This window comes from Taudactylus pleione, unplaced genomic scaffold (genome assembly GCF_031769625.1).
Source record: "Taudactylus pleione unplaced genomic scaffold, aTauple2 ptg001123l, whole genome shotgun sequence".
In the NCBI taxonomy this organism is placed as follows: domain Eukaryota; kingdom Metazoa; phylum Chordata; class Amphibia; order Anura; family Myobatrachidae; genus Taudactylus; species Taudactylus pleione.
Genome location: NW_028285524.1, coordinates 6,768,369 through 6,795,953, shown reverse-complemented (window position 1 = coordinate 6,795,953; position 27,585 = coordinate 6,768,369). Strand labels below are relative to the sequence as shown.

General features: G+C 40.0%; 1 pseudogene; it reads right to left on the bottom strand.

Moving 5' to 3' along the window:
- Positions 1-1,611: 1,611 nt before the first annotated feature.
- On the bottom strand, positions 1,612-2,607 carry LOC148453679 (uncharacterized; annotated as a pseudogene).
- Between the last annotated feature and the right edge of the window lie 24,978 nt (positions 2,608-27,585).

The following is a 27,585-nucleotide window of genomic DNA, read 5'->3' as shown; positions in this document are numbered from 1 at the left end:
ATGTTGTCTAGCTTGCTGGAGTAGTAGGCCACTGGTCGTTGCTTCAGTCCATGTTTTTAGGTGAGCACTCCTAGTGCATGGCCTTTTTCTTCGTGGCAGTAGAGGGTGAAGGGTTTGCTGTAATCAGGTAAGCCTAGGGCCAGGGAAGTGGTGACAGCTACTTTGAGTTGCGTCACTGCTTCTTCCATCTGCTGGGGAGTGGGATATGGGCCCTCCTTTTTGGTGCTGTCATACAGTGTCTGCATGAATACCGAGGCTAGGAGGACCCATTCCCGGCAATATCCCAGGAGACCCAAAAAAGAATGGACTTGTTTTATAGTCTTTGGTACCTTGGCTTGTAATATCAGCTTCTTCCTTTCCTCTGTTAGATGCCTTGTGCCGTGTGAGATGCAATGTCCTAGAAAGATCACTTTCTGTTTTGCTAGTTGTAGTTTTTCTTTGGAAACTCTGCAGTTTTGTTCCTCCAGGAACTTTAACAAGGATACAGTCTCTTCTTGGCACTTGCTTTCAGATGTGGTAGCTAGCAGTAAATCATCAACATACTGGATGAGTTGAGTTTCATCTGGAAATAAAGGTCTCCATACTTGAAGTATTGTGGACATAGCTTCAGAAAAATCACTTGGTGAAGTGGCACCCCCTTGCGGCAAGCGTGTCCAGCAATACTGTTTTCCTTTATGTGTAAATGCTAGTAGACGCTGGGAATCTTTTGTAATAGGGACCGAGAAAAAAGCATTTGCAAGGTCTGCTACGGTGAACCATCTTGCTGAGGGTGGTATCTCATTTAGGAGAGTATGTGGGTTTGGTACTATTGGGGTGTTGACTACAAGTCTCTTGTTTATTTCCCTCAAATCATGAACCAGTATGTATTGTACTTCTCCTTGTTTTCCTGTACCCCGCTTCTTTACAGGAAGAGAGGGGTGTTGAAAGGGGACCTGCATTGTATTATGACCCCTATGTCCAAGTATGTTTGCAACTGTTGTGAAATAGCATTTTCTTGTGCTGGTGTGAGTGGGTACTGTTTAACAGAGACTGGTATGGTACCTGGTTTGAGGGATAGTTGTACTGGCTACACTTGTAGAAGTCCCACATCAGTCTTTCCTTTTGACCACAGTCTGTCAGGTACAGTTAAAATCCATTGTGGCAGCGAGTCGGTTGCTGGATGTTCCTGAAATAGATAAACTTGTATGGCTGCCTCAATACTATTGCTCACCTCATTTGGAATATTGCTGGTGTACTTGACTCCTTTTGGTGTGTATTGTATTCAGGCTTGCATAACTGCGAGTATTTCTGCTCCCAACAGGTTCACCGGACAGGTGGGAGAGGTAAGGAATGCCACTGGAACTGGAGTAGGTTCATCATTGATAAGCAGAGTTGTTTACTTTCTTTGAGAGGCATTGCTTGACCTCCCAGACCTGTGCCTTGTATTGTCCCCATAGTAAGAAGTTGAGGGGGGATCTGATCATGCATAAAAACTGATTTTTGAGCTCCTGTATCGATCACACAATCGAGTTCTTGTCCTGTGTGTAAAGTAACAGTGACAGTATCTGTGGGTGTGGTATTATCCTGAAGTGAGGCAAAGACAGGCACTGATGACACGGGAGCTGTATATCTTCATTCTTGTGGGTGCTGCATTCCTGCAGTGTACGGATGTTCAGACATCTGTCGCTGTGATCACAAATATTTCTGTTGCTTTCTGCAATCCTTTTTTTGGTGTCCTGGAAGTTTACAAAAGAAACACTTGCCTGTCATATCATTACCTTGGGAGTCATACTGCTTCCTCTGTGGAAAACCTTTAGTTGGTTGCTTTGCAGTTGTTCTCTGCCACGGTGGCTGACTCTGAACCAGATTCACCGTCACTACCTGTGCTTTTGTAGCTTTACGGTCTTTTTTATCCTGTTCAACGTCCTCTATCCCTTCCAATACTTGTAAAATTCCTTCAATATCCATTACCATGGCTTCCGGTCTGATCTGAAATAACTGAGTTCTCAAGTCATTTCTAAGTCCATTCAAAAACTTTGTTTTACACAGCCTAGCTCCTCCTGCTTCTGTAACAGGATAACCTTCTTCTTCCTGTCTAGTAATTAGTTTATCATAATATGCCCGTACTGTGTCTGTTTTTTTAACTAAATCTGGTGCAGCTGGAGCAATTTGTTGAATCTCTGCACATCTCCATTGTATTCTATTTAATAACAAGTTTCCACTATGTTGGCTATATCTTACTTCTACTGCGGGAGCTGCCACTATTTTTGGTCTGCCCTGTTGAACTCCCTGAATAATGATTGCAATCATTTTATCATATTCTCCATGTCCTGCTGATGCTTTTACAATTTGTTCCAGATCTACCCAACATGGTCTGTAAATAGTTTTAACCTGTTCCATTTTCTGATAAAACGTATGTGGATGTCGTCTGATATCAGGCAAATCATTAACAATTCTTAACATATCAGATTGAAACCGTGGGTTATATACCTCTTGTTCAATGTATTCAGGACCATTTGCAGCATCTACTTGCTCTGCATTAAACCTGGGATTTGGAGATGTTTGTACTCTTATAGGTAAAATGTGATGTCCCTCTTGACCCGCTATTGTACTCCTACAAGGACTCATGTTATGGGGTGCCAGTCTTTTTAGTACATATGACATTTTTTGTTTATTTGTAAGGGAAGTATTAGTTACATTACTACCCTGATTACATGGTGGGGCATCAGGTGATACCCAGTTATCACAGGCGGGACATTTTTCTGAACCTTCTGGAACACAAAAATGACAAAAAGCACATTCTCTTCCTCTAGTTATATCTAAATTCACTTTATCTTGTGATTCTATACTACACCCTTGAATGGTATTTAAGTCAATTCTGGGATACAAGTTCTGGGATGTTAATGTGGGTACTTCATTTTGTATTGCAGTTGATGGAGCTGCCAGTCTAATTGGTACATATGGTGGTGGGTTATCTATAACATCATTTAAATCAGACCTTTTCCTATGTTCATCCTCTATTTCTTGTGTAACTGTTTGCTATATTGTGACAGTGTCCAAATAACCCTTTTTTGTCAACCAGTCTATATTATTATTTCTGAACCATTTCCATTTGTCAGGGTCTAGCGTACCTTCAGGTGGAAATCCTGCTCTATTGAAAATAACAGAAATACCTTTGAGAGCTTTCGCGCCCTCTCTCTGACAAATTATTTCTAGGGGACTCAATTCCCTAGTCCTACTAACTTGTGCACCCATGTCCGTGTGAGGGATCAGGTCACAGGACAATACTGTAGTGGGCTACTCAACTGTATCGCACTGCTTAGATTACTGTAATAATTAGTCTAAAATCTTTTATTTTCTGAGCTTTCTATGTACATTGTTTGTTTTCTTTTGCCACTGACTGATACGTTCAGAATAAACACTGGGACTTCCTTGTTCAAAAATTCTCTGTACTGACAGGGGTAATTTTCTACTATCACTATAACACAGTATTTCAAATTGCAGAGGTACAAAATTAATAGGTAAACTAACCAAACAATCAGGAAACCCTTGTCCTACAAATCTGTCAATTATGCCTCCATCAACATGACAACCAATACTGACCACAAAAGAAATATCCTTGTTTTGTAAAACACCAGAATGTACAAAAGAACCTACAGATTGCAATTGACAGTTGTATTCATTAATATGTTTCTTATACCAGAGAGTAACAGTACACAAACAGTTATTACATGGCATTCATATAACATTAATTTCTACTGTATCATTAAAATAATTCAGAAACAGACAATCAGGTTCAAAATATACCAGGTATACTTACTACATATAGATAGACTGTCTCACAGGCAGTAAACAAACACTGACGGAGTAATTAAGTTGAAATCATAACTTTGAAATTACTCACCCGGGATTGTCAGTAGTTGTGCACAGCAGGCGGACGCGGTGTCATCTATTCTGTAGCAGCGGCACTGGTCCCAGAAATCCTGTATTGATGTAAATCCCTCCTTCGAGCCCCCATGAAATGTAGGAGATATTCCACTACCAAGTCCCTTCGATTGTCAGTTCTGTGTTTCCCCCTTACCAGTCGCCCTCGGAGACTCAATAATCAAACAGCAGGTTGTGTTTAACAGATTGAGACTGACACTTGTTTATTCCACTAGGGTTAATATAGCAATTTCTTGTAAAACACACAGCATCTCATTTGATACAAAAACAGGATGTGGTTCGGAGAAGTAAGACATGCTAGTCTAGATACGAGGGTATTTCCAGAGTCTGGTGCACTTCCTCTATTGTGTTAAGGCAGTTTCACACATTAAGCATATTTTGTAAGTTACACTTCTGACACTAAGGCTTTTGTTACATTTAAGCATCTATACATTTCTAGATGAGACAGCAGGGGAAATAACCCACAGATTAAATCAGCTGATCCTAAACTAAGGGGAACATGCAGAAACACACATTCCCAGCAAAGGTTATTAGTTCATAAGATATTAAAGCAATTATCAGAGATCAGTATTATTTATAACTATATATGCTTGATTACATGGGGGGAATACATTTATCTCTCACTATCAAAGAGTGGGCTGTCGAAACTGGATTATTGGCTGAGACAAGATCAGTTTAAAATTGAATCGCAGCTACACCATTTTGTGAAATGGCCACCTAAGCGCCATTTTAGATAAACTCACAATTTAGTACATGTGGCGATAATACTATTAGCATCATGCAAATGCATCTGCGACCATCACCATAAGTTACGGCAATTCACCAAAAGCCTATTTCATGACTTTACGTATTATAAAGGATATATTTTAGAAATGGCTTTACAGTATGTCAAAATTGGATTGCATTAGATGAATAGAGCAAATGGCCATGTGACAACTAGCTTGTGTAGATAAGCTTCCTGGATAGTGTCTGTTCTCACTACAGGTGGCCTGGCTCAAATACACACCTTACATTAGCAAGCTTCCTGCAATGAAATGACTTCAACGACTAGAGTGTCATCTTAGGTCTGTCTCTTGTAGCTGGGCTATTTGCATTCACACAAGAGACTGGGAGAATAAAGAGTTTTTCTTTTGAAGCTTGGGACAGGTGGGGGCTGCTGACAGAGGGGGCATGTGGAACTATCAGGCTCAGCAAGTCACACTGCTAGATGTTCACTTAGCGAGATTTAAGTGCATCATTCCTCATACACACATTAATATGCACAATTGCGCTGTTAACTAGTCGCATATTAGCGAATGCATAGGACTTTGTATGAAACCGCTGTTTTATTAGCTTTATGCGCACGCATCTGCCCCAAGTTATCTAGCATACTTATATCAAACCCCGCATATTCACACATTACATATTCACACATAAGGTTTAATAAGCTTTAAAGTATAAGATTTAAGTTGGTTCAGTTAGTATAAATGCTGTGATATAAAGATATTTGATAACTAAGGTTTTTATACATGCTAAGAAAGCCGTGTTTGGTTTTGTACTGATGCGTACTCTTTCAACAGAATTCCGGTACTATCGGTGTGGAGATCGCATCATGCTTTCCCAAATTATGGACTGCAGAGACTACAAGCAACAAACTGTATATTTTATGAACAACTGTTAGGATGTAGCATGGGGGCGGGAGGGAAAAGACCCCCAGTTGTTAGAGGCTGGGCGAGTCTATTTGAACCAGCCTGTTAAATGCACTGTAACAGATGCTTCTCCCCTGGGAACCAATGATATCAGCAACAAACTTCTCTATTGTCCTGTCTATTCTGGGGGTTATAAACATGTGTGCTCAAACACTGGGTCTTAGTCTTCATGCTGAATGCTGATGGACGAGGGGTTTCTTGCTGATACCTAACATCTGGACCAGAGGCGCTGCGTATGTATACTGTACTTGGGTCTGTATAAATCAATTGCGCTAAATTGTACACAGATCATACCATATAACTGACTGTACATTTACTTGAATAATACTTTGTGCTTCGGAACCACATGTTTTGAGTCTGGAGTCTCTTTTTATTGCATGATGGCATACGCAAATTAGAGTCATCCTTAGAGGTTTATAGGAAGGAATTTAGAAGGTACAGGTAGGGGTATATAAAGGTTCAAATATAGATTCCGTAAAACTATCCTTATAAAGATAATCACCAAAATTCTGAAAAAATATTATTTTGTCTCCATAGTTCATACACAGGCCTATGGAGTACATTTTATTCATAACAGTTCCAATAAAACTTTATAATAAAAAAAGATAATATCATTATTACCAGTTATTTATAATGAGCACACATATTCTGTAGAGCTTTACAGAGTATATTAAAAAAATATTAAAATTCTATAACTGAAATCCCTTGGTAATGCCATGTAAACCATCCTTACAAAAATAACCACCACATGTTCAAAATGATAATATTTCATACTTAGGGGAGATATAGCAAACCTGGGAGAGATATAAGGTGGAGAGAGATTAGGTACCAACAAATCAGCTTCCTTTCACTTTACTGCAGTTTTTGTGTAATGCCGGAATGAACAACCAGACAAACAAAAATTCTGAAAAAAAAATCTTTTTTTGTCTTTATACACAGCACTAAATAGTAAATTTCTAAAAAGCAAACCATTAAACTTTATTGTAAGTATAGATAATATCATTATTTCCAGTTATTTATAAAGCGCACACATATTCTGTAGTGCTTTATAGAGTATATTAAAAAATATTTTAAAATTCTATAATAGAAATCCCTTGGCAATGCCATGTAAACCATCCTTACAAAAATAATCACCACATGTTCAAAATGATAATATTATGTACTTAGGGGAGATATAGCAAACCTGGGAGAGATATAAGGTGGAGAGAGATTAGGTACCAACAAATCAGCTTCCTGTCACTTTACAGCAGTTTTTTGTGTAATGCTGGAATGAACAACCAGACAAACAAAAATTCTGAAAAAAAAAATCATTTTTTGTCTTTATACACAGCACTAAATAGTACATTTCTAAAAAACAAACCATTAAACTTTATTGTAAGTATAGATAATATCATTATTTCCAGTTATTTATAAAGCGCACACATATTCTGTAGTGCTTTACAGAGTATATTAAAAAATATTTTAAAATTCTATAATAGAAATCCCTTGGCAATGCCATGTAAACCATCCTTACAAAAATAATCACCACATGTTCAAAATGATAATATTATGTACTTAGGGGAGATATAGCAAACCTGGGAGAGATATAAGGTGGAGAGAGATTAGGTACCAACAAATCAGCTTCCTGTCTCTTTACAGCAGTTTTTTGTGTAATGCTGGAATGAACAACCAGACAAACAAAAATTCTGAAAAAAAAATCATTTTTTGTCTTTATACACAGCACTAAATAGTAAATTTCTAAAAAACAAACCATTAAACTTTATTGTAAGTATAGATAATATCATTATTTCCAGTTATTTATAAAGCGCACACATATTCTGTAGTGCTTTACAGAGCATATTAAAAAATATTTTAATATTCTATAATAGAAATCCCTTGGCAATGCCATGTAAACCATCCTTACAAAAATAATCACCACATGTTCAAAATGATAATATTATGTACTTAGGGGAGATATAGCAAACCTGGGAGAGATATAAGGTGGAGAGAGATTAGGTACCAACAAATCAGCTTCCTGTCACTTTACAGCAGTTTTTTGTGTAATGCTGGAATGAACAACCAGACATACAAAAATTCAGAAAAAAAAATCATTTTTTGTCTTTATACACAGCACTAAATAGTAAATTTCTAAAAAACAAACCATTAAACTTTATTGTAAGTATAGATAATATCATTATTTCCAGTTATTTATAAAGCGCACACATATATTCTGTAGTGCTTTACAGAGTATATTAAAAAATATTTTAAAATTCTATAATAGAAATCCCTTGGCAATGCCATGTAAACCATCCTTACAAAAATAATCACCACATGATCAAAATGATAATATTATGTACTTAGGGGAGATATAGCAAACCTGGGAGAGATATAAGGTGGAGAGAGATTAGGTACCAACAAATCAGCTTCCTGTCACTTTACAGCAGTTTTTTGTGTAATGCTGGAATGAACAACCAGACATACAAAAATTCTGAAAAAAAAAATCATTTTTTGTCTTTATACACAGCACTAATAGTAAATTTCTAAAAAACAAACCATTAAACTTTATTGTAAGTATAGATAATATCATTATTTCCAGTTATTTATAAAGCGCACACATATTCTGTAGTGCTTTACAGAGTATATTAAAAAATATTTTAAAATTCTATAATAGAATTCCCTTGGCAATGCCATGTAAACCATCCTTACAAAAATAATCACCACATGTTCAAAATGATAATATTATGTACTTAGGGGAGATATAGCAAACCTGGGAGAGATATAAGGTGGAGAGAGATTAGGTACCAACAAATCAGCTTCCTGTCACTTTACAGCAGTTTTTTGTGTAATGCTGGAATGAACAACCAGACAAACAAAAATTCTGAAAAAAAATAATTTTTTGTCTCTATAGTTTATACACAGCGGTAAAGAGTAAATTTCTAAAAAACAGACAAGTAAACTTTATTGTAAGTATAGAGAATATCATTATTTCCAATTATTTATATAATTGACACATATTTTGCAGTGCTTTTCAGAGACAAGTTGACAATTGATGTTTGTTGGGAACCAATTAATCAGCTAGGAGTGTGGGAAAAACAGAGTACATGGAGGAAACACAAACACAGGGAGATTTTCAGGCCAAGGTGGGAGTCGAAGGAGATTATCACAAAAACATGGAGATTATCAGGCCAAAGTTGAATCCACACCCATAAATTATTCGCCTGCAGGAACGCTAACCAGTACACCATCTGTGCTGCCCACTATAATAGGAGCATCTTACAACATGTATAATAAATCTATAATTAAATTCCCTTGGCAATGCCACCAAAACTATCCTTATAAAGATAATCACCAAAATTTAGAAAAAATATTTTTTTGTCTCCATAGTTCATACACAACCCTATGGAGTTCATTTCCCCATAACAGTTCCAATAAAACTTTATAATAAAAAAGATAATATCATTATTACCAGTTATTTATAAAGTGCACACATATTATGTATTGCTTTTCAGAGACAAGTTGCCAATTCATGTTTGTTGGGAACCAATTAATCAACCTGGAGTGTGGGAAAAACAGAGCACATGGAGGAAATGCAAAAACAAGAAGATTATCAGGCCAAGGTGGGAATCAAACCCACAACTTTTTTGCTGGCAGGAACGCTAACCACTACACCATCTGTGCTGCCGACTATAATAGGAGCATTTTACAACATGTATAATAAATCTATAATAAAATTCCCTTGGCAATGCCACATAAACTATCCTTATAAAGATAGTCACCAATATTTAGAAAAAATATTTTTTTGTCTCCATAGTTCATAAACAGCCCTATGGAGTACATTTTCCCCATAACAGTTCCAATAAAACTTTATAATAAAAAAAGATAATATCATTATTACCAGTTATTTATAAAGCACACACTTATTCTATAGTTCTTTACAGAGTATATTAAAATTCTATTATAATAGAAATCCCTTGGAAATGCCATGTAAACCATCCTCTCAAAAATAATCACCACATGTTCAAAATGATAATATTTAGTACTTAGGGGAGATATAGCAAACCTCAGAGAGATATAAAGTGGAGAGAGATTAGGTACCAACAAATCAGCTGCCTGTCACTTTACAGCAGTTTTTGTGTAATGCCGGAATGAACAACCAGACAAACAAATAAATCTGAGAAAAATCATTTTTTGTCTCTATAGTTTATGCACAGCACTAAAGAGTAAATTTCTAAAAAACTAACCAATAAACTTTATTATAAGTATAGATAGTATTATTTCCATAGTTCACACATATTTTGCAGTGCTTTTCAGAGAAAAGTTGCCAATTCATGTTTGTTGGGAACCAATTAATCAACCAGGAGTGTGGCAACAAGTGAGCACATGGAGGAAACACAAACACTGGGAGATTATCAGGCCAAAGTGGGAATTGAACCCACAACCTCTTTGCTGGAAAGCAGGAACACTAACCACAACACCATCTGTGCTTCCCGTTACAATAGGAGCATTTTACAACATTTATAATAAATCTATAATGGAATTCCCTTGGCAATGCCAGCTAAACTATCCTTATAAAGATAATAATCAAAATTCTGAAAAAATATTTTTTTGTCTCGATAGTTCATACACATCCCTATGGAGTACATTTCCCCATAACAGTTCCAATTAAACTTTATAATAAATAAAGAAAATATCATTATTACCACTTATTTATAAAGTGCACACATATTCTGTAGTGGTTTACAGAGTATATTAAAAAATATATTAAAATTCAATAATAGAAATCAATTGGTAATGCTACATAAAACAAAAATAATCAACACATGTTCAAAATGATAACATTTCGTACTTAGGGGAGATATAGCAAACATCAGAGAGATATAAAGTAGAGATAGATTAGGTACCAACAAATCAGCTGCCTGTCACTTTACAGTAGTTTTTGTGTAATGCCGGAATGAACAACCAGACGAACAAAAATTCTGAAAAAAAAAATTTTTTGACTCCATAGTTATACACAGCGTTAAACAGTAAAATTCTAAAAAACAAACCATTAAACTTTATTATTAGTATAGATAATATCATTTTTTCCAGTTATTTATATAGTTCACACATATTTTGCAGTGCTTTTCATGTTTGTTTGGAACCAATTAATCAACCAGTAGTGTGGGAAAATCAGAGTACATGGAACTCTAACCACTACACCATCTGTGCTGCCCCTTATAATAGGAGCATTTTACAACATGTATAATAAAACTATAATAGAATTCCATTGGCAATGCCACCTAAACTATCCTTATAAAGATAATCATCAAAATTCTGAAAAAATATTTTTTTGTCTCGATAGTTCATACACATCCCTATGGAGTAGATTTCCCCATAACAGTTCCAATAAAACTTTATAATAAAAAAATATAATATCATTATTACCAGTTATTTATAAAGCACACACATATTCTGTAGTGCTTTACAGAGTATATTAAAAAATATATTAAAATTCTGTAATAGAAATCCCTTGGTAATGCCACGTAAACCATCCTTACAGAAATAATCACCACATGTTCAAAATGATAATATGTAGAACTTATGGGAGATATAGCACACATTAGAGAGTTATAAAGTGGAGAGAGATTAGGTACCAACAAATCAGCTGCCTGTCACTTTACAGTCATTTTTGTGTTTTGCCGGAATGAACAACCAGACAAACAAAAATTCTGAAAAAAATAATTTTTGTTTCCATAGTTTATACACAGCGTTAAAGAGTAAATTTCTAAAAAACAAACCATTAAACTTTATTATTAGTATAGATAATATCATTATTTCCAGTTATTTATATCGTTCACACATATTTTGCAGTGCTTTTCAGAGACAAGTTGCCAATTCATGTTTGTTGGGAACCAGTTAATCAACCAGGAGTGTGGGAAAATCAGAGTACATGGAGGAAACACAAACACAGGGAGATTATCAGGCCAAGGTGTGAATCGAAACCTCAACCTCTTTGCTGGGAGGTAGGAACGCTAACCACTACACTTCTGTGCTGCCCATTGTAAGTACTTTACAACATGTGTAATAAATCTATAATAGAATTCCCTTGGCAATGCCACCTAAACTATCCTTATAAAGATAATCACCAAAATTCAGAAAAAATATTTTTTTGTCTCCATAGTTCATACACAGCCCTATGGAGTACTTTTCCCCATAAAAGTTCCAATAAAACTTTATAATAAAAAAAGATAATATCATTATTACCAGTTATTTATAAAGCGTAGTGCTTTACAGAGTATATTAAAAAATATATTAATACATTGGCAAAAGAAGTTGATTCTGGTGCTTAATTTTGACCCAGGAGTCACTCACAATTTGACCGTATGAAAATTTCCCTAAGCCGCGGCCCTTAAAACTGGGCCAAAAATGAAACTTTTAAAGCGCCCCAAATTCTGCTGGAAACTTTAGGTACCTCTCCCAAATGAATCCTCATGGCAAAAGAAGTTGATTCTGGTGCTTAATTTTGACCCAGTAGTCACTCAAAATGTTGACCGTATGAAAATTTCCCTAAGCAGCGGCCCTCAAAACTGGGCCAAAAATGAACATTTTAAACGTACCCCAAATTCTGCTGGAAACTTTAGGTATCTCTCCAAATGAATCCCTGTGCCGAAAGAATATATGCTTCTTTTATAAAAACTTGCAACATAAAATTATAAATATAATAAATACATAAATAAATAAATATAATATACATAATAATCAAATAAACATAGTTATACATAATATTCCAACATATTATGCCCCAAAATCCAAACCAAACCTATTATAATACTATCTAACCCATACCAGAGAGGAAGCACCCTGCCTAGGGAAGCCTGCAGGGGAACCTCTGTTGCAAAGTCAGCACAGGCACAGCTCAGCAGCTCACAACCTCCTCCTAGGACACTCCTCTCCCAAATGAATCCCCATGGCGAAAGAAGTTCATTCTGGTGCTTAATTTTGACCCTGTAGTCACTCAAAATGTTGACCGTATGAAAATTTCCCTAAGCCACGGCCCTTAAAAAGGGGCCAAAAATTAACATTTTAAAAGCGCCCCAAATTCTGTTGGAAACTTTAGGTATCTCTCCCAAATGAATCCCCATACCAAAAGAAGTTGATTCTGGTGCTTAATTATGACCCAGTAGTCTCTCAAAATGTTGACTGTATGAAAATTTCCCTAAGCCGTGGACCTTAAAACTGGGCCAAAAATGAAAATTTTAAAAGCGCCCCAAATTCTGCTGGAAAATGTAGGTACCTCTCCCAAATGAATCACCGTGGCGTAAGAGGTTGATTCTGGTGCCTAATTTTGACCCTGTAGTCACTCACAATGTTGACCGTATGAAAATTTCCCTAAGCCGCAACCCTCAAAACTGAGCCAAAAATGGAAATTTTAAAAGCTCCCCAAATTAAGCTGGAAACTTTAGGTACCTCTCCCAAATGAATCCCTGTGGCAAAAGAGTATGCTTCTTTTATTAAAATTTGCAACATAAAATGTATAAATATACAATAAATACATAAATAAATAAATAAATAGAATATATACATAATAACCAAATAAACATAGGTATACATAATATTCCATCATATTATGCCCCATATCCAAAACCAACCTATCATAATACTATCTAACCCATACCAGAGAAAAGTAAGCATGGATTTTAAAATTAACACCACCTACTTTAAACTCAACTACCTATTTTAACACAACTACCTACTTTAACATAACTACCAACTTATCTAAGATTACCCACCACTATTACTCACCACCATCAGGTAGATGTATGCAAACCTTTCCATCAAAAATTAAAATTTGGGGAAAAAAACTACAGGGAGTGTTAGAAGTAAAGAACTCAGCTGAACAAGGAAAACCTTCAACTACCCACTCAAGGGGGTTTCAACTGGCCCCACCAATGTGACCAGTTGACAGCATCCAACCTTCCCTTATCCAGATCCATCATCCTCTTCACCTCTTGCAGAATCATACCCACCACCACATCACAGGGGAGGATTTTCCTTCAAATGGATACCTGACACCGTGCATTCCATGTGTGATGCCTAACCACTAAACTAACTAGGAAGATTGTGGTTAAATTAAATCCACCGTACCTTCTGACTACCCCATAAGCCCACTCAGGGTAACTAAGACCCTAGAGGCATGGAATACCAATGGCCCTTTATATCTCCTCATAAACTTTTACATTAACGGACACTCAAGTAGGAAGTGGTCCATCGTCTCCTCCACCCCTGGACATTCCTCCCGTGGACAACCACGTTCACTGGCACTCCACCATCTGAGGTTCCCTCCAACATAAAGCCTTCAATGAAAAGTGAGCCAGGCAATATCTTTGAACTTCAATGGTATCCTCTGTGAATTTAACAAAACTAACCCAGCTGAAGCAACACTACCCGGGCAGTCCCTCATTAACAGCGGGACATGAAAGTGAGTCTGCAAAATTATTTTCTCCAACTCCCTCCTAGAAAAGTTTTTGACTTCACTCACTCCCACACCATATCGCTTTATCACCTTCAATCTCTGGATGACGTAGATCGGGAAGTAACGATGCCGAATCCGAAAACTTCTCACTTGGCCTTCATCTATCCAAAACCTGAGGAAGGGGAACACCCATGGTCTGAATCCTTCTACCCACCGAGGAGGAGTATCTAAAAACATACTCCCAATGTTAAGCTTTAAAAAAGCAGTAAAAAAAAAGATCACTGGGTTTACCATACCTAAACCTCCATCTTTCCTCGGTCTGTAGGTGATACCTCTCTTCACTATTTTGATCCTATTCTTCCACAACAACAGGAAGAATAAGGAATTCAATCTGGACCACAGAGATTGGGGCAAAAAGCACACGTAACTGACATACAAAAAAAATCGGAATCAGATAAGTTTTGCACAAGTCAACCCTTTCCCTCAAAGATAATTTCCATCTTTTCCAGCTCTCCACCTTCTTAGTAACATCTTCCAGCTTCTGATTCCAATTTAGGGAGGCATAGTCTCCATGATCAAATTTGATACCTAAAATTTTGATCTGCTCGTTGACCTGAGGGAAGCTGTCCAGAAGGGAGAAAAGCTCACCTTCCTCCCCATCCAGAAAACATCACACTTTTCCCGGTTCTCTCTAGAGCACAAGGCTTCAGAGCATTCGCAAATGAGATGTTCTATGTCATGGGCCTCCACCTGTGAGGACATAACCACCGGGACATCATCCGCGTAGGCCACCACCTTTAATGCAAACTCTGGACTCAGCTGCACCCCCCCTACAGTCCCACACTCTACCCTTCTGATGAAGGGATCAATTGCAAAGACATACAGGAGAGGCCTCAGGGGACAACCCTGACAAATCCCCGAGCCTACATCAAAGGTAGGACCCACCCAACCGCTCACCAGTGGGAAGCTTTCAGCCATACAATTTATCATTTGCAGCCAATTTACCACCCTCTCTGGGAGACCATACCATTTCAGTAGGACCCAAAGGTACTGATGATTCACTCAGTCAAAGGCCTTAGACTGATCCAATGCCAGTAGATACTTTCTCCACTTCTCCGCCCTGCACCACTCAATGGCCTCCTGGACACCAAGGACAGCACTAAAGGCGCTACAACCATTCACAGTACAGTGCTGACAAGGCAAAAGCAATAACTGAGAAAATTCTGAAAACCTATTAAACAGTACTTTTGCCAGAATCTTCCTGTCCATATTAAGAAGGGCTATGGGGCGCCAATTCTTAATACGAGATGAATGCTTTCCTTTAAACAGTAAAATAAGCACAGATAACCTCATGGAAGGAGGGAGGATTCCTTCCTCTAGGCTCTCATTAAATAGTAACACTAGGCGAGGAGTCAGGAGGTCGACAAAGATCTTATAAAACTCAGATGTTAATCCACCCGGTCCTGGTGACTTTTTGGGATTTAATCCCATTATCGCATGCCTAACCTCCTCTGCAGTTATATTACTTTCCAGAGTCAAGAAAGGTACCCTGATGACTCAGACCTGTGGTTCCACTCAGAAATTCCTCCATCCTTTCTCTGATAAGTGGCTGCTCAGACAAAAGAACAGAATAATAGGACACAATAACATCCAGAATGCCCATCCTATCAATATGAAGGACACCCTGTCTGTCTACCAGTCCTCTGACTCATTTGGTGTCAACCGACCTCCTACAGCTCTGGTAGGGATCTGGCAAGTGGTACATACCATAATACCTCTTCAGAACCAAGGATGCCAGTCGGTTATATTGGAATTCCGTAATCTGTGCCTTCACTCGAGAGATTTCCCCATCATCTCTCTCCTCAGAGATCAGGAAATCTAATTTCCTTCTCAGATTATGGTAGATATTTTGCTTTATTACGTTTTTCTTGGCTATTAGACTATGGAAAAATTTTCAGATTCTCTTTTTAATCACCTCCCACCACTCTGACCTACTCCAACCAGCCTCCAGAAGTGTCTCCTGAGATTGAAAGAAGACCATGAAAGACTGCCTAACTCTCTCTTCCTCCAGAAGCTCTGAGTTCAAACGCCATAGGCCCCGCCCTTTCTGAGGGGTTTCTGAGGCTCTCAAAGCTACTGAGAGAAAACCGTGATCTGAAAACTCCACCAACCTCACCCCTAGGGATGAAGTTTTAGAAGTTTCCTCAACAAAAAACCTATCTATTCCAGAAATATGGCTACCACTGAAATATGTGAAACCCGTGAGGTCTGGGAAGTGATGAATATGCACATCCACCAAACCAGCCTGTCTAACCATACTAACTAAAAAATTTGAGTCATAGACCAGAGGTCTCCTTGAGACTCCCCTGTCTTTTGGCCTAACAATGGTATTAAAATCACCTCCAAAGATAACCTGCTGGGCTGTAAAAATAAAAGGTTTTATCTCCATGAAGAGACATTTCCTATCACCCAGTGTTTGCGGCCCATAAACATTGATCAATCTCACATCCTGTCCCTTCATGTTGATATCCAAAATCATACATCTACCTGCTTGTAATTCAATAACCTTGTTCACAGTTACCATATCAGTAAAAAGAACCCCTTGTGGCTCGGCCGCAAGGGACCAGTAAGAAGGACCCCACCTCCACTCCTGCTTCGCCTTGTGAAGGAGGTACAACTTACCAATCCTGGTCTCTTGAAAAAATTAAAAATCAACATCAACCATGTTAAAAAAATCAAAGGCAATCATACGAGCACATTCGGACATCACGGAAGCCACATTAATCGTGGCGCATCGTATGGGATGAGGATGTTTCTAGGTTATAGAAAAACAAAACCTTGCTTACTTTTACCCATCACACAGCTACCACCAAACAAAAACCTCAACTCTGCAAACCAGCCCCCTGCAAGCTGGTCACTCCACCACTGGTGGCACCCCCCCCTTTCTCCCAACCTCCCCGGGAGGACCCACCACCCCCCCTCAGGGATTCTGAGATCAGGAGCCTTGGCCACAAATATTTTTACCTGGCAGTGTACTCCACTGCCAGTACCACTTGGCCCTACCACAGACCCCTGTGATGACTCAACCACTGACTCCTCCACCACCTCAATCTGAGACTCCACCATCTCCTCCTTCTCTACCACCTCCTCCTCCCTTTCAGTCTCAATGGGGTCCCTCTCCTCCACTTCCTGCACTGAACCCTTTCTTTTCTTACCTACCCCTTTATCATCCCTTTGCCTCTCACTTCGTTTCAAAGCCCTCTTTACCTTTATTTTACTCTTTCTGGTGACCAGGAAAAATTCACCACCCTCCCTTATCACCTCCCCATCATCATCCGAGGAAAACACATCAATTTTGTTCGACAGTATCACTGGCGACTCCTCATATATCCTTTTCTCCTTCCCTCCTCCCTTAACCTCCTGGAAAGCACCCTCCTCCACCCTCTCCCCTCTACCTTCACTAACCACCATATCCTTATCTACCCCTATTTCCTCTCCCCCTACCCCTTCTACCACCTCCTCAGGCATACCACCACCTCCCTCCTGCCTTCCATGCCCGGTTGCCATATTATGGTTTGCTTTTGGGCACCTACTGTACGGGTGCCCTTCTATACTGCACAAATTACACCTAACCATACAACAGTCCTTGGATACATGACCCAACCCCCCGCTCAGAGAACATTTTGTAACATTATATTCTGAACTCAAATGACAAAAATCTCCACATTTGAAACATGTCCTCGGCTGCTCAGGATAGAGACACTGCACTCTATCCCGCCCTATATAGGCAGCCGAGGGTACATGCAAGAAACCTTTTTCAGTGAGTTTTAGCCAGATCCACACTTCCCATGCCCCACCCCACACCCTCAATGTGTGACCAGCCTTCATTAACCCAGTCTCCACATCACAGAATCTCTTCAGCCAAAAAATAATGTCCTCCGGAGGCAAAGATTCGTTCCGAATCAACACCGTGGCTTTTACTCAATCCTGTCTTGTAACAAGGTTTACCATATATTTATTGTATGGATCCTTTCCCCTGCATGCCTGCCATTTCCCCCAAAACACCTGCAGACCCTGGTATGAGAGAAAACTCAAATCATATTCCAGGGTCCGCAGTGGGTGAATGCAGGCGTACAGGTCTGCTGCACCAAACCCCAAACTAAAAATCATTTTTAGAAACATCTCCTTCCCTGGGGCTTCACCACCCGCCACCCATTTAAACTGTATCAAGTTCCATCTTTTACCAATTCCGCCAGAAGCTGTCACGGCCGGCTGGACATTATTTAACCTTTGTTTTGACACAATGCTCACATAAGTTATTGGAGCAGACTTGCTTGCCCTCTCCTTTCTTTGTGCCATGTCCTTTTCAATTAGTTCTGCTGCGATGCTTGCCCTTTCTGGGACTAACATTTTATCTCGATAAATTGTTTCAATGATCTTCCTTTGCCCGATAGGAAGATCCACTTTAATCCAATTCAGGCATCCCCTGTGTGGTTACTCCTTCACAAACCGCACTCTGCCTTCCAAATCTTGCTGGCATATCACTGGGAATAGATCCCACAGAACCCCCAGTAACCTGTGCAATCTCACTTGTCACTGCAGGCTCAACATGGGAATCCCCCTCAATGCCCAACTCTGCCGCCATAACAACCTGAACCATCTCCATGTCCGTGGCCTCAGACCACCCTATGAAGACAGCCTCCGCTATCTCCCCTAGGCCATTCACCTCCCCTTTAGGTAAAATTGCTCTGCATATGGGAACCAGGGAGACCGGAGTAACCTGGTTTTCAGCCATACCCCCAATCCCCCCAGTCCCTTCCGCATCATCACTTACCCCCAGTTTGGTTTCATACTGCGCCCTCCGACCTACGCCATCTGCCAACCGATCCATCTTCTGTCCTGGGACCAACTCCACATCAGCCTCTGCAATCACCGTCTGCACCTCCGAGCTCTCAGGATTAACCACTTCATTGTCACACATAGCAACAGTCTCCTGCTTTGCTACCTTAATTCGTACTTTTTTTAACAACTCCAGATGGTCCTTTGCGTTTTCCAGGGACACAGATAAAGCTGCAATCTCATCCCTTACCGCCAGAAGTTCCCAATTGAAACTTACATTCCTCTTCCTTTTTTTCTCACTTATATTACCACTTAACTTCCTTATCTCCTTCTGGAGCTGTTCCAGAGTAAAGGCTGCATAAACCTCCACTCCGCTTACTTCTCCTACAGACAGCAATTCTTCCTCCACCTTCTCCCCCTCCACAGAGATCACCGCTTCACTGCCAGCAGGGGCCATCATACCCCCCTGAGTTGCCTCATGTGGGGGTCCACCGCCAGCAGTTTGGAGACCCCTGTCTGGCTGGGAGACACCATCTGCACCTCTAAGCCCACCGTCACAGAATCAACTACCGCAGCCACAATCTCCGCTGCACTGCTAGTGGGGGCTGCCATATCCCCCCAAGTTGCACCATTCAGGGGTCCCATCACTAGCAGTTTGGAGACTGACCCATCACCTCCTTCCTCCGTCTCATCCACCAGAGTCACCAGGTTAGCAGCGGCTTCTGACAGCCGTGGCTCCCATGTACCAACAGCCACCGGGTCCGCTGACACACGCTCCAGGTCCTCCACTCTCCACCCCTCCAAGCCGGTGCACCTGATGTCCTCAAGCGAGGTAAGCCTGACGAAAGTCCAGGGGGTGCTGGAGCTTCTGCCGCGATCTCCAGTCCTTGCGGCTCCCATGGAACAACAGCCCCTCGCGTCAAGTCCCCCACTCTCCTCTCCAGCAGACCGGGTGCATTAGATGTCCACGGGGTATGCAGGCCTGCCGAAACTCCCGGGGCAGCCGCAATCATGGGACCCACCGATGGCTGTAGTTCCATCACTACGGCCATATCTGAGCCTCTGGTCCCCGTCATTCCCCCGGGCTGGCCAGTCACCAAAGAAGCCTGGGGTCTGCCTCTTCGGGTGATGGCACCATTCCTGTGCCACACCAATAGTGCTGAAAATATGATGCTGAAAAACAGCAGACTTCAGCACCAGAACAGCAACCCCAGGAGGAAGCACCCTGCCTAAGGAAGCCTGCAGGGGAAGCCCTCTCTCTGTTGCCATGTCAGCACAGCTCAGCAGCTCACAACCTCATCCTAGGACACTCCTCTCCCAAATGAATCCCCGTGGTGAAAGTAGTTGACTCTGGTACTTAATTTTGACCCAATAGTCACTCACAATATTGACTGTATGAAAATTTCCCTAAGCCACGGACCTTAAAACTGGTCCAAAAATGAAAATTTTCAAAAGTGCCCCAAATTCTGCTTAAAACTTTAGATACCTCTCCCAAATGAATCCCCACTGTGACAGAAAATAGTTCTGGTGATTGGTTTTGACACAGAACTCTTCTACATTTTGGACCGTATGAAAATTTCCCTATGCCCCGGACCTTAAAACTCAGCCAAAAATGAAAATTCCAAAAGTGCCCCAATTTCTGCTTGAAACTTTAGGTATCTCTACTAAATGAATCCCAGCGGTGACAGAAGTCAATTCTGGTGCTTTTTTTGACACAGGTCTCGTCCACATTTTGGACCTTATGAAAATTTCTCTAACCCAACACCTTAAAACTTGGTCACAAATGAAAATTCCAAAAGTGCCCCTATTTCTGCTTAAATCTTTAGGTACCTCTCCCAAAGGAATCCTAGCAGTGACAGAAGTTGATTTTGGTGCTTAGTTTTGACACAGTTGTCACATACATTTTAACCCCTATGAAAATGTTTCTATGCCCCAGACCTTAAAACTCGGCCAAAAATAAAAATTCCAAAAGTGCCCCAATGTCTGCTTGAATCTATAGGTACCTCTCCCAACTGAATACCAACAGTGACAGAAGTTGATTATGGTGCTTAGTTTCGACACAGTAGTCACATACATTTTAACCCCTATGAAAATTTCCGTAAGCCACAGAGCATAAAATTCCTCCAAAAATGAAATCCAAAAGTGTTCCAATTTCTGCTTGGATCTTTAGGTATATCTCCTAATTGAATCCCGGCAGTGACAGAAGTTGATTCTGGTGCTTGGATTTGACACAGGACTCTTCAAAATTTTGGACCATATGAAAATTTCTCTAAGCCCCAGACCTTAAAACTTGTCCAAAAATGAAAATTCCAAAAGTGCCCCAATTTCTGCTTGAAATGTTAGGTACCTTTAACAAATGAATCCCCACGGTGAACAGAATATGGTTCTGTTGCTTGGTTTTGACACAGGACTCTTCTACATTTTGGACCATATGAAAATTTCCCTAGGCCCCAGAGCTTAAAATTCTGCTTGAAACTTTAGGTACCACTCCCAATTGAATCACTGCAGTGACAGAAGTTGATTCTTGTGTTTGGTTTTGACATTAAACTCGCCCACATCTTTACACATATGAAATTTTTTCAAAGGCCCGGAGCTTAAAACTTAACCAAAAATTAAAATTGTAAAAGTGCCGCAATTTCAACTTCAAACTTAAAGTACCTCTCCCAAATGAATCCCGGCAGTGACAGAAGTTGATTCTGGTGCTTGGTTTTGACACAGGAATCGCCCACATTTTTGCACATATAAAAAAATGTATAAACCCCGGACTTAAAACTCGCCCAAAATTGAAAATTCCAAAAGTGTCCTAATTTCTGCTGGAAAATTTAGGTATCTCTCCTAATTGAATCCCCGCGGTGATAGAAGTTGATTCTGGTGCTTGGATTTGAAACAGAACTCCCACATTTTGGACTTTTTGAAAATTTCCCTAAGTACCGGTCCTTAAAACTCGACCAGAAATAACACTTCCAAAAGTGCCCCAAATTCTACTTGAAACTTTAAGTACCTCTCCCAAATGAAACACTGTGATGACAGAAGTTGATTCTGGTACATGGTTTTGACACTGGACTCTTCTACATTTTGGACCTTAGGAAAATTTCCCTAAGCCCCAGTCCTTAAAACTCGACCAGCAATAACACTTTCAAAAGTGCCAAATTTCTGCTTAAAACTTTAGGTACCTCTCCCAAATGAAACACTGCGTTAAGAGAAGTTGATTCTGGTGCTTGGTTTTGACACTGGAATCGGCCACATTTTTGCCCATATAAAAATTTTGTATATGCCCTGTACATTAAAACTCAGCCAAAAATGAAAATTTGAAAAAAAGTGCCCCGATTTCTGGTTGAATCTATAGGTACCTCTCCCAACTGAATATCAACAGTGAAAGAAGTTGATTATGGTGCTTAGTTTCGACACAGTAGTCCCATACATTTTAACCCCTATGAAAATTTCCGTATGCCACGTAAGGACTTAAAACTCGGCCAAAAATGAAAATTCCAAAAGTGCCCAAATTTCTGCTTGAAACTTTAGGTTTCTCTACTAAATGAATCCCTGCTATGATTGAAGTTAATTCTGGTGCTTGCTATTGACACAGTACTCACCCACATTTTTGCCCATATGAAAATTTTCTTAGCCCCGGACCTTAACCACTTAACTGATGAATTTTTCTGCCAAAAACTGCTCCAAAATTTTAATTTTTTTATTAGCAAATTATGTTAATAATAGCTATTAAAACTTAAATCAATAAATATTTTTTAACAAAAATGTAAAATCATGACTAAATTGCTATTAATGACATAATGTGATAATAAAAAAAAACCATTTTGGCGATGTTTGTGGAAAAAATATAGAATATTTTTTTTTTAAATATGTGATACCTGGGGGGGAAATGGACAGGTGTGTGTGTAATATATATATATATATATATATATATACACATATATATATATATATATATATATACCTATACCCACACATGCACACGAGGGGTGACGGTGGCATATACAAAATTAGTAAATATATATATATATATATATATATATATATATATAACATTATAGGCATATATGTGTACACATATAGATATGTACACACACATATATATATATATATATATGTATATTATACTCATTTTATAATTTGTATATGCACATTGCCCGATCACTGTGGCCAGCAGTGATCGGGAACATTGAAGGAGAGGCGGAGCTACTAAAGTTGCTGTCTGCTTCTAGTGCAGACACAGCAGCAGTAGAGATGCTGGCCAGAAGGGGGGAGGTCCCAGGGGCAGGAAGCAGTGCAGGGATGGAGGTGTTGCCGGCAGGACATAATGCAGCAGCCGCGGTGACTCCTAGGAGCCGTAGCTGCTGCTTCCATTGAACCTGCACCAGGAGGAAGTGAACTGGCTGCCCGATCACAGTGAGATAAAGCAGCAGCAGTGGCTACCAGGTGCCGCGGCTGCTGCTTCAACAGAAGTAACAGCAGCTGTCAGGTACTAACTAGGTGGGCGCTGGCTGGCCACACTTCCCAGGGGCTGCTTCACTGTGCAGCCACTGGGTAATCGCAGGAGGTAGGCGCTGACTGCCCTTCACTTCCCTGGAGGCTGCTTCTCTCCTACAGTCGCTGGGTACTCACAGGGAGGGAGGGCGCTGGATGGCCACACTTTTCCGGTGGCTGCTTTACTCTGAAGTCGCCGTGTACAAGGAGCTGCCACCGGGAGGGGGGTGCTGCTGGGATGCCGAATCACTGCGGGCAGCAGTGGTCAGCAGACACTTTGGGTATATTCTAGTATGCATAGGGGCCGGAAGGTCCCTCTGAGAATGGCGGCTGCCATAAAATTGTCTTCTGGCAGCGGCCTCCTGAGGATTTATGACTGGTCATATCAGATACGACCATGTCAGGGAAAGCCCAGTCTGATATGGTCGTATCTGATACGACTGTGCCAGGCAAGTGGTTAAAACTCATCCAAAAATGAAAATTCCAAAAATGCCCCAATCTCTGCTTAAAACTTTAGATACCTACCCTAAGTGAATCCCAGCGATGACAGAAGTCAATTCTGGTGCTTGGTTTTGACACAGGACTCTTCCACATTTTGGACTGTATGAAAATTTGTCTAACCTACCACCTTAAAACTTGGCCACAAATGAAAATTTCAAAAGTGCCCCAATTTCTGCTTGAATCTTTACATACTTCTCCCAAAGGAATCCTCTCAGTGACAGAACTTGATTTTGGTGCTTAGTTTTGACACAGTAGTCACATACATTTTAACCCCTATGGAAATGTTTCTATGCCCCGGACCTTAAATCTCAGCCACAAATTTAAATTCCAGAAGTGCCCCAAATGCGGTGACAGAAGTTGATTCTGGTGATTGGATTTGACACAGGACTCTTCAACATTTTGGACCAGATGAAAATTTCCCTAAGCCCCGGACCTTAAAACTCATCCAAAAATGACAATTCCAAAAGTGCCCCAATTTCTGCTTGAAGCTTTAGGTACCACTCCCAAATGAATCCTGACAGTGACATAAGTTGATTCTGGTGCTTGGTTTTGACACAGGAATCACCCACATTTTTGCCCGTATAACAGTATTTCCATTCCCCCGAACCTTAAAACTTGGCCAAAAATAAAAATTCCAAAAGTGCCAAAATTTCTGTTTAAAACTTTAGGTACCTTTACTAAATGAATCCTCGTGGTGACAGAAGTTGATTCTGGTGCTTGGATTTGACACAGGACTCTTCCACATTTTGGACCGTATGAAAATTTCCCTAAGCCCCAGACCATAAAACTTTGCCAAAAATGAAAATTCCAAAAGTGCTCAAATTTCTGCTTGAAACTTTAGGTACCTCTCCTAAATTAATCCCCGTGGTGACAGAAGTTGATTCTAGAGCTTTTTTTTACACAGAACTCGCCAAAATTTTGGCCGTATGAAAGTTTTTCTAAGACCCAGACCTTAAAACTCGGCTAAAATTGAAAATCCCAGAAAGTGCCACATTTTTTGCTTGAAACTTTAGGTACCTTTCCCAAATGAATCCCCATGGTGACAGAAGTTGATTCTGGTGCTTGGTTTTGTCACAGGACTCGCCCACATTTTTGCTTATATGAAAATTTTTGTAAGCCCTGGACCTTAAAACTTGCCCAAAAATTTAAATTCCAAAAGTTCCCCAATTTCTGCTTGAAACTTTAGGTACCTCTCCCAAATGAATCCCCGCAGTGACAGAAGAGACGAATTTGAAGGTAAAGATCTGGAAGAAAATATGCTCAGTCAGTGCTACTGAGTAATGCCACAGCATGGTCCTACTAGAAGGGCAGTTTAACGTGCAAGGAGGCTAGATGTATGTGGATACATTTGTACAATCAGTCACTTTTAAAAATGAACAAATATCCTACTAAAAACCGATTGATAAATCACCCAAAAAATAGAACTGGCCGAGGTGTGTTTGTGAGAAGCACTGCACAGATCATTTTGATCTGTGCAGGTTTCTTAGTGTTAAAAACAATGTATTAGTTAAAAAATAATGTTGTGCCCCCCCCCTTCCTATAAGCATCACCAGTCCTGGACCTCTTACCCTGTTCTGGTACAGGAAAATTGGGGAAAACCAACATGGGGTTCCCCCTATTTCTTTATTTCTAGCACTGTACTGAACCAGCCTGGGGCTTATACTATAGCAAGGAGACACACAACGTGGGGTCCCCCTACCATAAGGTAAACCAGTCCCAAATTAGCCAGCCCAAGGCTGGCAATCCTCAAAGTGGTGACCCCCAAAATAAAATAGGGTCTCCAAACTTGAGGTTTTGCATATGCTAGCGTAAATCCATGCCACCCACTGATTTTAACCCAGTCTCTGTAACTGTCTTAATTAGTATCAGCATTTGCACCATCCCCATGCAAGACATACGTCTGAAAGAGACTGCCTTACCCCATACGTATGATTCAGAATCACACCGAGCTTTTGATACATGCCCACAATACTTTTATGACACTCCCGCAAGTCAGGGTGGTTACGTGCGATTGTGTTGTCACCGCCCAGTTCCCACTTTGCCCAGTTCCCACCCCAAAACATCATATTTCACGGAAAGAAAGAATTGGCCAAGTTTCATCTGATGGAGTATAGGATAGCATATGTAAAGATGTTTAAATTTACACATGCTATGTATGCACAAAATTTCTATTTGCATCTTTCCTATTTGCATCTTTGAACAGAGGGCCTGATTCAGCATGCATCGCAATTGTGGCAGCGTAATCGCATGCAATGCATTTGAAAAAATATGCTAATGTCTGCCACTACTCAGCCAGCATAAAGACGCCCACTTCTGCTTTCTAACGTCTGTAATACCTCGTAGTCCTACATATACATCGGTAACATCTAAGTATATTAGCTCGTCTTGCACAATTACAGCAGCTCTGACCTGTCTCAGAAATTGCAAGTCTCATTGCTCGCAGTGATTACTCAAGCTGCGTATGCAATCGCAGTGGCTAATTTATGCACGCCCATGCAACAGTGTTCAAATGGATAGGCACACCTTCAATTCTCCGACCACTCCTCCGTCACCACCCGCATATGCTCATGGCCTGTCACTCAGTCTGTGATGGATTCCTATGTGCGTCCATAATCGCAGTGTGATCGTGGCACACGTGCACTGCGGTGCATGCACAGTACGCAACCATCGGCCGAACTGCATACATGGTTGCAATTGCAATCCTTGTTGAATCAGGCCCAGACATCCGTGAGACTCAGAATCAATCCCATGATATCATCTGGCAACACATGAAACTATGTGGATGCACTGAAATGTGCCCACTGCCGTCTATCAAAGTTAGCATGGAACGAGTTGACTGTTGTTCATTTACACCCTTTAGATAAATTAAATGTTCTCTATCTGTGTTTCTATACTTCCTTATTCTTGAGTATACTTAAATGGAATCTGTCATTTTAACTTACTGATGTTTCAACAGTAAAACAAACTGGTTCTATTATAAACCAGTAAGCCATTAAGATTACTTACAGTATTTGCAACTATACTGTGCGAGCCAGTGTTATGACTGCTTCATTGTAAAGAACAAAGAACATAAAAAACCTCCACTATAATGAGTGATGTAACATACACGCCCAGTTTTGAGTCACATCTGTCACTCTATTAATTAAAATGAAAAGACCCTCCATGCCTAAAACGGAATAATACAAAAGATAAGTTATTGTATTTTTTCATTGGCACTTGCACTGGGTCTTTTTATTATAGCCACTAAAGGCACACAAAAAGACATGTGTTTCATCAGTAGACGGGGCATAGTCTAACAAAAACAAGTCATATATATGTACTGCATAACCAGATATCACCCTTGCTCTTCTTGTATGAATATAATATATATACACACACAAATATATAAATATCTCAGACCTACTAGAAGGAACAAGCAAAACCAAAGGCTCAACAAAAACACAAAAGATCAAGATTTGATATTTAATCTATCTACCAGAACTTTCACGGATTTGGAAAAACAAGTACTTAATAGGGGTTTGTCCTTTATCCCCACTAATAAACACCGTGACTTTGAATGGAAATTTGAGAACCATTGGTTTGCGAGGTCTTTAAGACTTAAAGAATTCTTTCAGAACAAATCAAATGATGAGTTACACAGTTCTAGCAGGTTTGAATTTCAGAGATCCATTTCAACATTTGATCCTCCTTCATCAAATCCATCCATTAAATCTTTTT